Source organism: Pinus tabuliformis, chromosome 9 (genome assembly GCF_031772625.1).
Source record: "Pinus tabuliformis cultivar Carrire ecotype Pingquan chromosome 9, CPIR1, whole genome shotgun sequence".
In the NCBI taxonomy this organism is placed as follows: domain Eukaryota; kingdom Viridiplantae; phylum Streptophyta; class Pinopsida; order Pinales; family Pinaceae; genus Pinus; species Pinus tabuliformis.
The window spans coordinates 81,433,497-81,444,534 of record NC_142307.1 but is presented as its reverse complement, the minus strand read 5'-3'; positions in this window follow the sequence as shown (position 1 = coordinate 81,444,534).

The window sequence follows — 11,038 nt, the reverse complement described above, 5'->3', positions numbered from 1 at the left end:
CTTGGGAAGGTGACATAACTGCCCTATGGAGAGGGTCATAATTGGCACAACATTGGTGAATGATATCTAGGAAAATATGAACTGAGGGAAGAAAGTACATGGGCAGATTTGATTCCCACAGTCCAAAAATGTCAGAGTTGTTTTGATAACTATCCCTAATCTGGCAGAAGGCTTGTAGATGATTATAATCAGTGGTTAAGTCCTTTATTTGAAAATATTTTTCTGCAAGAGGCAGATAATTCAAGTCTTTGTGAGGTGCATTTACAGGCATGACATTCAGAGCTGCGAGTGCTTCCATGTTTGGTTCTTGTGTTTTCAAACTGGAATTTGGGATTTTTGCGGAAAATTGGACTGAACAGTAGGTCTAGGAGTCTTTTTGTGGGCTAAACAGATTGTTCTCAACTTGAATTTGGCTTTCATAGGTGGAATTTTTAGTGAAAAAGTGGAATTTACAGGGTTGCTGGTAAAACGGATAAATACTTGTATTAAAGACGCAAATTGAGCAATTGTAGGTCGACTGACAGAGTGCAGAGCGCGTTGCTGTGGTTTCCTCAGCTGGGTGGCGGTTGAAAGCAGGTACAGTGGCTTTAGTTGTTATTTTGCATGGGAGCATGAACAAAGAGATTTTTACAGTGAAAATGACATTTCGTCGCTTTTTAACGAAATTTCGGGTTGGCAGGTAATTTTTGGCATTTATTGATGGATGATGTCAGCATGATGGGACATCTTATCGCCTAGCGGGGGGTACAGGACGGTGACATGGTAGTGACGTCAGCGAGGGGTCAGGGGGAGGGAGGTAAGTGGTTTTACCCTGCATCGCTTATGGACTTAAGTGGTTTCGGTGGGGGGGGTCACGAGCAGCGTGGGCGGTCGCGATGCTTCCTGGTACGGGCAGTAATGCCGCTAATTCCCCGGACGTTAAAGTGCAGCGACGGAGGGGGTTGCGATATGCATATTGGCCGTCTGATGGGAGGGCGCCGATCAGACGGTGGGCGCTCGTTGGAGGTGATGGAGGGTTAATGCGCGGGGGCCCATGTATTTAAATAATGGTTTATAACAGTACTGGGTGATTTTCATTGGTTTAGCGGGGTTTTTACGTTAGGTTATTAATTAACCAAAGGTTAACTAATCCCTCATGCGCGCGGGGAATGGTTATCATAAGGTTTCAAATAAACCTATAATTCCATGTAAAGCAACGATATATGGCTATAGTTTAGCCGGGGGAGGGGATAATATAAGTTTTGGGGTTATGTATGCATTAATGTAATACGGGAAAGGGGAATAGGGAATAAGTATAGGGATTTATACAACAAGGTTAATAGTCAATATGAGAAATGATATGAACATAAACGCTAAGTTTATAAAGTTTAATAACTTAGCCTTAAGAAAGAATGAGTTTATATGTGATTTTGTACAATCTCCTAAGCAAAAAGGGTTTTACTTAGGCTTTTTATGAAATGAGATGGAGTGATTTGGGGATATTGAGCAGATCTCAATATCTCTGGGGGAGATTAGTAAGTGATTTTGGAAAAGGATGGAGGGGAGTTAGTTATGCTTTGCTTGATCTTCACCCAAAAATCTGCCATGGTACTTGTGATAACACTAAGATGAACATCTTTGAGAGACAAAATCAATCACAAGTCTTATTTTGCAACACCAAAACTGCCTACCCAACCTACTGTACCTAACATTTTTTCTTCTTTTTCTTTGGGTGCATTTGGACTAGCAGACCCCTTTTCCACTTTTGTTTTCTTTACAATATAAGCCTATCTAGATCTGCACTTATTTCTTCCAAGGGCTCAGATTAGATTGTTGAGCTCCTTTGCTTCTCTACCTATCTAATTATCTGCCAAGTTTAAACAGTTTGGACAGATCTTTATTCTCTATTTCTAAAACAGGAAATTTAAACATGAACTGGCCAAGGTTGAGCTATTTGACCATTCATCAATTTTGATGAAAAAGTTCCACAAACTGCACACGATGCTTTATTTACAGCAAAAATGAAATAGTAGTGGCATTTGGACTTGCACACTCTCCTGGTCCGTTTTTCTTTGGGGTTCATTTCTTTTCGTTTTTTCCTTTGACCATTCATCTTTTCACCCTTTGATTTTTCTTTTAGGGTATACCTTCTTTTCATTTTTAATTTTTTAAAATTTCACAATATGGAAACCTGTACAACAGGGAAAGGATGAACATATTGCAGAGCTGATCAAGTCAATCATGAAATATGACACCTATTGGTATAGGAGCATAACACTAACTACGATGTCCATGAAAAGGATGGCTCTACCATCGTGTCATGATTTAAAAAATCGGTGAGTGAAGATGGTTTACGAACCATAACACGATGGGATCGACCCTATGGCAAGTGTATCGACAAATGGAGGCTAGTATGAAAAATGCAATGGAAAAATGAATTTCCTAACCTATATGTCAGTGAGAAAATGATACCTGCCATGACGGGTCAGTAATCATGGAACTAACTTAAATTTTTTGAAAAAGCGTCCAAAATGTTCTGAAAAACAACTCCTTCCTGACACTCCAAGCTCCCAAGTTAAAAGATACATGAGACAAAACAAAATCAAGTTTTGAAAAAATTTGACATTTTCAAAGCTTATAAAATAGTTTTTTGACTCACCATTGTTACCATTTGTGCTGAGAGCAAAAGCTGTGGAGAAAAAGAAGCAATCTTTCCCCTCAAAGAATTCGACCGTTCAAATTGACTCAAAATCACCAGGTAACCCCCAAATCTAGCTTGCATCAATTTGTGATTGTTTTTAGAAATTTAAATTGAGGTTTTACCGTTGGAAATTATGTCAAAAATTCCAACGCGGTGTATACGTGGGTTGGTTATGAGAAACCCGCGTATACGCAGGCCCTACATGCGACTGTGTATGAAATGGACCCGCGTATATGCGGTTTGAATTTAAAACATAAAAATCTAACGGTTAAACTTGATTTTCTTTCAGGATGACAATCACCTAGAGGGAAAGGGAGCATGATATTGTTGATGATGAGGTTATGAATGATCAATAGGCCTTGGATGCCTTGAGAGGATGTGGTTTATTAAAAATTTTCAAAATGCCAAATATGAAGGCAAACACCCGCTTGCTTGAAATGTTGATCCGTTACTAGAGTATCGAAGATGATGCGTTCATTATTGATCAAATGCCTTTAAGGATAGAGATAGAAGATATTTACTTTATTACTGGACTCTCTCGGAGGGGAGAAGTGGTGCATTCTATTGGACGATCATGAGGTAGTCTTTCAGTGGAAGACTACATGCATATATACTGTCCGGGGCATTTGGAGAATATTGGAAGCTAAATTCCAATCAAACATGTAGAGAGTTTGTCCTTGAGGATCATATTGTTCACCATAGCCAGGGTAAACGGATCGACCTCATTGCACCAAGCATCACGACTATCCATGCGGTTGACTATAGATTGTTTCACTACTGTGTTTGACTAGTGTACACCTCTTCTGACCAATATGAAGAGTCAACTATCCTCCATTCAGAAAGGATAGACCAAGAACTTCAGATATGGGACCATTTTGTGCTCCTTCTTCTTCGAGAAGGTTCCAGGGTTACGTCCCAGAGTATCAGTTCCTATCAGTAGCCCCCGAGATCCACGGATGGGTAGGTGGGCCGACTTGATGAAACGCCTTGGAGGCGGAGACGTACCGAGGACTGCTTTTGACGATGATTTCTTCTCCTGGTGGGAGTAGCAAATCATCACTGTGGACGACTATCCCTATGCTAGCATGGATTTTAGGGGAGATCCGAATCTGGCGTTGCCACCAGACGCAGCATGGGGAGAGATAGGTAACCATTTTTTAAAGTTTTTTCAATTTTTATGATTTTTATGTGTTTTACAAATATGAAAATGAATTTAAAGATATTTTTGATGGGATTAAATGACTGATATAATGATCATGTTCCAGATGTGGGTCTGGTATGACCAGATGGATTTCCACGGCACAGGCATCGCGGAAGAGGTGCCGAAGAGGTGGCTGCGGAGACTGAGAGAGTCTTATATGTAGTCCAACGAAACTTGGTGAGGTTGACCCATTGGGTACCGATGGAGGCCGTAGAAGATCTACTAGAGGATATGCAGCGCCGCGTGGTAGGAGTGCCACGCGACTAGGTTCGCCTTTTTCGGTGTGTGGCCAAAGTAGTGGTCACCTACTTAGCCACTCATCCTGAGCCAGGTCATTAGATGTAGTGGACATGATTATGGACATTTTAGTCCTGATTTTGTATATTATTTTTGACACACTTTATGTACACACGGGCAATTTTATGATATATATATATATATATATATATATATATATATATATATATATATATATATAGACAGTTCCGACTTTTGATGTTTGAATTTATCTTGATGAATGAATGATGTGCCAATCTAAAGCTTGATTAACGATAGAATCTTCTAATGAATTACCAGATTGTGGACTGTGAAAATAAGTAATATAAACAAATGATATTTGCTACACCCTCACTCTCAAATATTGGCGATATAAACAAGGATCCCGGACCTGATAGATGTTATTCAATTGTGACACTACCAGTTGTGAATCAAGATAGACTACCAACGAATCAATTCCATAAGAAATAGCTTCAGATAGTAAATTAGTGACGGCGGTATACTCGACCATATTATTTGATGTCGGACCAATACATACTCCCTTTGATACCATCAACTAACTAGTTCGATAATAAATCACCCAAGTTGCGGAAGCGAGGTTCTGAGTGTGTCGACTAGCACCATCGACAAATTCGAAATAGACCAAGTCATCCATCAACACCTGCCAAAGTAGATCAAAAAGTGTCGATATCATGAAAAATCTCGATAAGATATGTATAAAAATACAAAATATACAAAGAAGCCATTGCTCGATCGTAACCTAGGCAAAGTATTTCTTGAGGTAGAGCCCATTTCGGGGCTCCGCCAACTTGTTTCCTTCAAAATCAACTAATTCATAAGCCCATTTTTATAAAACTCGTTTCACTATAAAGGGACCATACCACATAGACTTGAATTTTCCTGCCCCCAACGCGTCTTTATCTTGGTCATGGACCAAGACAAAGTCACCTTCAGAAAAGACTCGAGGACAGACAATTCTATCGTACTGAGTTTTAACCCTTTTCTTATGAGCCTCATTGATTGTGGCGGCATCTTGATGTTGCTCATCGAGATGTTCCAAATGAAGGAGGCACTCTTCGAGACTATAGGTCTCTGGAAGGAGCTCAACAGCTAGCTTAAGAGATGGAATTTCGCATTCAACACGAAAGATCGATTCCAGCCCGTAAACTAACTAAAAAGGTGTAAAATCAATAGCAGTCTTTACCGAAGTTCGGTATGCCCAGAGAGTCGGATACAACATGAGATGCCAATTGGAATGATTTTTGTCAATTGTCCTTTGCAGGATCGTCTTGAGGAACTTATTCACGGCTTCTACTTGGCCATTGGCCTGAGGATAATACGGAGACGAATGCTCCTATTGGAAGCCCAATTTAAGAGCCAATTTGGACTTCAGTTGGTTCTGGAAATGACTGCCATGATCAGGGACAATCTCTCTCGGGATACCGAACGGTGAAATAATCTGATTGAAGAGGAACAATGCCACTGTTTCACTATCATTTTTATAAGTGGGCATGGCCTCACCCCACTTCGTAAAGTAGTCTACGACCACAATAGTGTACTTGTGATTCGCTGTTGAAGACGGATTACAAGTAGTAAAATCAATACTCCACTTTGTAAAAGGATCGACAGTGACAACAGGGAAGAGAGGAGCTAGATGTGCACGCATCTTTCGAGTATAGACTTGACAAGGGTGGCAACGTTTGACCGCTTCAATACAATATTTGAAAAGTGAAGGCCAAAAGTAGTCGGGACACAAGATTTTCTGGGCTATAGCAAGCCCTAAAAGATGACCGCTACAAGCTCCACTGTGGCAATCATTAAGTACAGACTCTACTTCCTCTAAAGTTAAACACCACCTAAGGATTGAATCGACCCCTCAACGATATAATGTATCACCAATGATGACATAGTTCTTAGCCAGGTGACGTAATTTTAGATGTTCATCCTTAGAGGCAGCAGGAGGAAACTTCGAAGTCTGGAGATAGATTATGATATCTCCATACCGAGGATCTTGTGAAGAGATGAGGAATAGATGTTCATCGGGAAAAAATTCCTCATAAACAGTGTCCTCTCTACAAGGCAGCTCAGAAATTAATTCCGCAAAAACCAATGATTTCTTAGACTTGGCCGACAAGAACTCGAGATCAAATTCTTGTAAAATAACAATCCATCAATTGTATTTTCTCCCAATCACTCGCATATTGAGGACAAATTGGAAAGGATTGACCGCCACTAAGACAAATGTTTTGCGTAGCAGAATGTAATGGCAAAGCCACTGGACAACATGGACAACTGCAAAGGCTAATTTCTTAATCAAAGAATAGCGTATTTTAGGGCCTACCAAGTCTCGACTCAAGTAGTAAATGACATGCTCCGTGAGAGCATCATCTTCCTGAACCAGAACCATACCTATGGTTGATTCTGCAGTTGCAAGATATAAAAGGAAATATCTACCATAATCTGGTGGACTCAAAAGCGGGGCAGAGATCAATGCTTGCTTCAAGGCATCAAAATATCGTAGCGCAAAGTCGTCCTATAGAAATGGAACTCCTTTCCTGAGCAAGCGCATAAACCCTTTAGTTATCTCAGCATAGTTCGCTATAAACCGTCTCAAGAAATTTGCCTTCCCCTGAAGACTTTGAAGTTGTCGGATGGAGGACAGGGGAGGCAACTGAACTATTGCCTCCACCTTGAAGGGATCAACTCGAATCCCTTCAGTTGACACAATGAACCCTAACAACCGACCTGATGTAACCGTGAAAACGCATTTATTTGGATTCAACCAGATCTTGTAAAAATGATATCGTTTGAAAACCAACTGAAGGTGACCAGGGTGATCTATTCTCTTTCGAGAACGAGCAGCTAAATCATCTAAGTATGTTTCGATGACATGCTTGATGTCATGGAAAGTGTATGACATGGCCCGCTAAAACGTCGCTCCAACATTTTTAAGACCAAAAGGTATCTTTTTGTATGCAAAGGTACCCCAGGGACATATGAATGTTGTCTTATGCTAGTCTTCTAGATGGATAGATATTTGATTATAACCGGAGAATCGATCCATGAAGGAAAAAATCTCATTACCCGCACATTCATCAACTATCTGACCAATAAATGGTGTGGGGTAATTATCTTTCGGAGAAGCTTTGTTCAAATCCCTAAAGTCAATGCATACACGGATCATTCCTTGTTTTTTAGCAACCGAGACTAGATTAGAAACCCAATTCGTGAGAGGAACGGGGTATATGAAACCCGCCTTGAGCAGCTTTTCTACTTCAGCTTTAATAGCTACTGCTTTCTTAGGATTGACCAGCTGAAGCTTCTGACAAATCAGCTTAGCGTTTTCATACATCTTGATCTCATGCTGAATGATGGATGGATCAATACTAGGCATTTATTCATAAGGCCAAGCAAATACATTCTGAAACTCTTTGAAGAGGTCGGTGTAAATTTGAATCTCTTCAGGGGAACACTCGGCTCCGATGAAGACATTTTCTATCACATTAGGGTTCCTAGAGATGTTTATCGGTATGGTTTTTGAAATGACCGACATGTTACCTTTGGCACGAATGTGTGCTGGAGCCAAAGGGTTTGAAACCATACAAACATCGCTAGTAAGTAGATTGGAAAACCTGGACTCAACTTCTCGCAATGGGGGAAGAAAATATGAACGATGGTGTAAGTCTTCCCAAGGTCGATCTACACCCATCATTGCTTCTAAGATTGCTTCCTTAGATGGTAAAATTGTATCTAAGCAATCCATAGCAGAAGTAGAGTCAAGGGTCCAAGCTAGGGCCACATCACCATCTAACTCTTCCTCTGAAAAAGGAGTAGGATGGTCATCTGCAGAGTTAATGATAGACTGATATCTAAGCTTTGCTGTAGACATGGGGAATGCCATTCCACCCACTTGTCCTTCATCTAATGTGGTAGTAGGAAAAGGCAAGGTCCAAGGGTCTGAAAAATAACGAGTCCGCAAGAGCTCTTCTCGTGAAGACTTTTTGGAGGATGAAATGACATTGATTCTAGCTATAGGAGCAGGAAAATTAAATGTACCCATCAATGAAGAATACATCCCAGCTCCTAGATTCTCAATAGGTTGACGAGGGTTATCCACCAACGGAATAGGAGAATCCGAACTTGCTCGAGGGTCAACTAGAGAATAATCCAATTGATCAACCTTAACGATTTTCCCCTCATGAGGAAAACAAAAGACTCGAAGTCGAAACGACAACATCCATTTCATAAATCCAATTTCATCCTAAGAGGATATTGTAATCTAGGTTGGCATCAATGATTTCTACTTTGATGTTAACGACCTTCCCTCCAACACATATAGGAAAGGCCGGGATAATCCCGTGTGGCCTATGAGAATGACCGTCAAATGCTGTCAAGAGTGTAGGTGAAGGAACAGCCGAAGGCAATCCAATGGCCTTCCAACATGACATCGACATGATGCACGTGGAAGCTCCTTCATCAATAACGGTTCGAAAAATGTTAGTTTTCCGGTAAGTAGACTTTATTTGAAAAGCCATATGATGAGGGAGTCTCTTTTTGACATTGAGCATGTTGAAAGTGAGCACTAAGGAATTGTTTGGATCAACTGCCCTTATCGCTGAAAGAAAAGCACTTCGTTGAGTTGGACTTGAATGGAGTACCTCTATAGCAGACATAGCGCATGGACTTTGAGCCAGATCCTCGACAATGGATTAATTCTAGGATGCCCTAGCATTAGGGTTGATAGTCGCGCGTTTGGCGGAACCTTTCGGTATCCGAGGTATAGACTCGACAGAGGGTTGCTCAATATGAAGTGGATTCGTAGTTCCGGGAACAGTTTTATCCTTGGATGTTTCAACTTCACCATAATCACGTGATCGTGTGGCCATATTGACATGAGAACCCATCATGAAAACATCTTAGGAATGGTCCCCCTCCTGGTTGCCCCCGGTAGAGGTACCAGGGTTTGAATTCATGCCAGCAAGCAACTGCTGCCCTTGAGGGAAAGGGTTAGTTAAGACAGCCTGGGAACTAGAAGACCCTTGCTGCACTAACAAGCGTTAAGCATCTTGAATTTTTGGGTAGAGATGAGTCAAATGGTCCCCACTACATAGCTCTCATGGAAACTTAACTTTCTTCTTAGACTCTTTTCCACCCTCACCAGCATTATTGCCGGGCTTATTCGCATTACCCTTCCCATCTTGATTCTTATTTTTACCTCATCCCTTCTTCTTCCCATCGGAATTTTGATTTCCTTTGGGGTTAGAAACCTAAACGATAAGGAAGAAGGTTGAGAAGGTGTAGTAGTAAATGGTGCAGCCTAATTGGAAGAACAGTTTGTATAGATAACAGCTGCAACTGGATTAGAAGGTTCACCGCATTTGCATCAGTTGACACAACAATACCGTCAGCATGCGGGCCTGGCTTTGGTTTGGCTATATCGACCGTGGATCTAGGAGCATTAGGCAAGATCTTCTGAAGGGTCCCAGACTGAGAATATATTAGTTCTAACTGCTAGGCGCGAAAGATAGCTTGCTCTTCGAAATATACTCCGGACATAGAAACATCCTTGGAGATCTCGGGTTGTAATGATTTTAAAGACCATTCGAGACGGAATTCAGGTGGAATTTCAGCTTTGATGAGCCTCTTTCTCCGTCTCCATTCCTGAATATGATAAAAAATGTGAGTGGTCGTAACCTGATGAAAATTGGCCAGAAGTTTAGTTCCGGCTTCGTAACGGACAGGCAACTGAAAATGGTTTAAGAAAATGTTAGCCAAATCGGTGAAATATGTAAAGGTTCCCCCTGGCAACTCTATATTCCACTTAGCCGCATTGCCAGTTAAGGTGCATTGAAATAGTCTCAACCTAATTGACTCATCGATGAGGGAGTTCGATGAGCACCATAAATGGAACGTGGTTACATGGTCGCCTGGGTCTTTTCCATGATTCCCTTCGAATTTTTGGATATTCGATGGAAGTTTGGTTGGGACCGGAGGCCAAGCCGAATTGTATCTGATTGGATCATTCTTTAACTTAGTCAAGTATGGCAGATTGAGCATGGCCAGAAACGGAAGTCTTGAAGGACCTTGGGGATTCCACCCAGATTGGGCGGGGTTCCCGAAGGTCTGAAAAGAATGGCCTGGATTTTGAAAGGCACAAAGTTGCCCGAAGTAACTGGTAGAACCTGCTGAACCAAAAGGTGACCCTTGAGGTCCAGTAAAACTCGAAGTTTGACCAACTCCAACCGAAACACCTTTGTAACCGGAAAAGTTTCCCCCTAACGAATTATTATAAGGAGTGGACAACCCTTCGTAAGGGTTCCATCCATTAGCTAAGGGTGTAAAAATTTGAAATGAACTGACCGATGAGTACGACATATTCCCTTATTCTCTGAAAAACGGATTCCCAGTTCCCATGCCAGTAATTGCAGGATTATTCCAACCCTGAAAGGGATTGCTGCCTTGACTCGTGAAAGAAAAAGGCATAGATCCTACCGTCTGATTGGAATGTGGTATATGACCACTTCCAAAAGGAAAACCCTGAAAAGATGTCGATCCACTCATCAGGGATGTGGAGGCAGTTAATGGTACACTTAATGGAATTGAAGGAATACCTAGAGAAGGCATACCAAAAGGGAAGAATCCAAAACTGGATGCATGCGCTTGGGAACTTCCACTCGTCGACGAAATGGAAGTAGACCCGGATGTGCTAGCAGTAGACCCAAATAAAGATGTAGAAGGGATGGAAATGGTTATTTCCCCTTGTACTGATATAGGAGTCTGCATACTTGTAGCATTCGGGGTGGATGCCATGCTTCCAGCAGTGGTCATTGAAGGGATGTGCATGTGTGGACCTGGACTTGAAGGTCTATGTGTCGGAGTCC